Genomic DNA, 3,253 nt, shown 5'->3' with positions numbered 1-3,253 from the left:
TTTACTGCGTTTGATGTAATATAGTATGGTCTTCAGACAAGGTACTGTCTTGGAAATAAACATGCCCCCATCTCTGACCCCTCGATTTATTGTTTGTTGCTTAAAAGGCTTGAAAACGAAGTTTTATCACTCCACTAAAGTTAAATATACTATATCACCGAATATTATTTTTTCTCATGGACCAAGACGTAGGAAGGTCTTCATGTTCAGGTATGAACGGTCTGTCTGAGGAAAGCAAATATTGACTCAAGATGCTACGTCCATTGTACGGTATTCTTTAAATAGCACTGAGAAAGTGTACAGATTTAATTCATTAGACGATTTTTATGACACCTTTTCGAGATGCAAAGTGACACATTTTCTTTAGACCAAGCACTTTAAATCTTGAGCACACGGGACACAGAAGACAAAGGACAGAATTATAGACTGGTTTTCTGATCTGGGTATGCCATGAAGCTTATGGATTTCAGACTAAAGTGCATTTAGAAAAGCGGTTACATCTCTGTCCAATAAATAATAATAATAAATATCCAAATAAATCCCAATAAATAATAATAAATATAATAAATAAGATCTTAAAAAATTAAAAAAAGAAAAATAAAGAATAAAATAAATAAAAATAAAAATAAAAAATAAAAATATAACAAATATATATAAATACATATAAATGTATATATAAATATATATTTAAATAATATATATTTATATATTTATTTATATTCTTAAATATAAAATATATAATTATATATAATTTATATATATTTATATATTAAAATATATAAATATTAATATAGTTATATGACTATATAAATATATTCATATAGATATATGTTATATAAATATTTATATTTATATTAAATATAAATATATTTAAATATACATTTATATATTTATAAAAATGTAAATATATAAAAATAAAAATAAAAAATAAATAAAAATTAAAAGAAAAAAGAAAAAATTAAAAATTAAAAAAAGAAAAGAAAAAAATTTAAAAACATGTTACGTCTCTCTCTCTCTCTCTCTCTCTCTCTCAAATAAATAAATTAAAAAAAAAAGAAGAGAAAAGCGGTTTTGTATTACATTTATGGTATTTTGTTTTTAGTCCTCTGTAATATCATAACCTGTAGTCTTTGTCAATAATTATCTTTCTGGTGGTTGGACACAATGTGTCAAATGTGGAAGATATCAAATGGAAGAGATTCTTAATGAAAGGGAAAGAAACGCCCACAGCCAGATCGACACCACAATGCAGACTGTTGCAAAATTTATTTCTCAAAGGTAAAACCCCAAGTATACATTGTTACTATTTATAGAGACATAAACTCTTACAGATTTCTCAGTTTGATTAACGTCTTACCTGTATACAGGCAAGGAGAGGATTATGTCTGAAATTAGAACGTAAGGCATTTATATTTGTTATACCTAGACAATTTTTTTCCTTGATTAGGCTAATTTCAGGTGTAGACGTGTGGATTAATCAGAGGAAATATGCATGTTTAGGAATTCCCAATAAAAATCCAAATTTACGCTGACAAAACAAGAATAATGCCTGTGGTTTCCGTACATCCATGAGGTACACGTATACCAATTCTGGGCTTGATCGGTACAAATGAGGTAATTTACACTGCACTTTTTTTTTAGTCTTTTTTTTTCATTTTTCATTTTTTAGTCATTTTTTCATCTTTTTCTTTTTCTTTCTTTTTTTTTTTTTTTTTACTCATTTTTTCCTTCCTCTTCGTGTCACACTGCAAAACTGGTATGTGTTCCTCGTTCCCTGCTTGGCTAGTTACAGCATGTCCCGTATAAACTGGTAATACCCAAGGGTGAGATGCCGGGCATTTTCCTCTGATGCCCTATGTTCGGGGACCCGTGGGAAGTCGTCAAGATCTAGTGTGCAAGAATTTCCAAAATGGGCCACACCAACCCTAGCTTCAGCAGGTGTTTCACGGGGAGGAAAAAGGGTGTTGTGCCCACATAATGTTGGGGAAACACCACACCCCAAATTCCATCCTCGAAGGACTCTGATGTATATAAGACAATAAATCCCAAAGCTCCGGAGAAGTTAAACGTGTCTGATGGGCACAGCTAGAACCAGTGCTTCTCAGATCCATTTCATTACAAATTATTGACTTTTCTCTCCCCTAGTAATAGCTATTAACATCTAGGTACATTGTAAGAAACATTGCTTTAATATATAAATTTTTTTTAACTTGGGAGTTTAAGTGAATGACATTCCAATGAGATTAAGTCTGGTGGGTTTTTTATTTTTTTACTTTTTATTTTTTGTTTCCTTCTTCCCAATGCAATTTAAACATCATATGTTTGGAGTCTTTCCATCAAATGTCATTAAAATTGAGATAATTTTACAACTTCTCAGCAGGGAGTAAGTGATACGGGAGCCCTGAATGTGGTAGAATGTTTACATGTACCATTTTTTTGGTAAAAAACATAGATAAAAAGGCGTTATCTTGTTTAGTTTACGATCTACATGGATGTTGTGGGTATATGTGAAAATATATACACACACGTATGCGTACGTAGACATTTACAGGAAATAATTGTTGGCCAAGTCCTAAGTTATATTTGCTCTTATAGTCCTGATTGACAAATTATCACCTTAATTCCCTTTCCACGTCTTGTGCTTTCAGGACAAGGGACAAGGCATTCAAACAGTGACTGAAGACTTTTCTCTGCCGCAAGAGAAAAGCGGGACATTTGTAAGATTTTTCCATCGTTGGTGGAGAGCATGGGTTGGATGGCGTTCCCCACTCTCCCCCCAAAATTTGTATGTTGGCACCCTCCCCCACAGGACCTCAGAATGGGAGTCTATTTGCGAAAGGGGTCTTCAAAGAGGGTATTAAGGTAAACTGCGGTCATGTGGTGGCTGTTAATCCCATCTCAGCGGTGTCCTGGTATGAAGGACACAGAGATGCCCAGAGGGATGACCGGGTGAGGACGTGGGGAGAAGGCGGGGTCCACAGCCCAAGAAGACAGGACTCGCCCCACCCGGATCATAGCGTGCAGGACTGGGAGGAATCGGTGTGTGTGCTGGTCGTTACCGCGGCCCCGGCAAGTTCACCCAGTTGGGAGAAAGAACCATTAAGGAATGAGACAATGTTTTAGATCAAGACGTGGTTAGAGTAGGATTGCGTTGGGGTTCCCTGGGAAGGTCTGTGATGGGAACTCTGGGATGCACAGAATCGGGAGGACAGAGGACACAGAAGCCAGGGCAGGGTCACAAGACAACCCGTCC

The sequence above is a fragment of the Lontra canadensis genome, unplaced genomic scaffold, assembly GCF_010015895.1.
Source record: "Lontra canadensis isolate GAN:19392208 unplaced genomic scaffold, GSC_riverotter_1.0 scaffold68, whole genome shotgun sequence".
NCBI classification, from domain to species: domain Eukaryota; kingdom Metazoa; phylum Chordata; class Mammalia; order Carnivora; family Mustelidae; genus Lontra; species Lontra canadensis.
The sequence above is the reverse complement of the archived record's forward strand: the minus strand, read 5'-3'. Positions refer to the sequence as shown.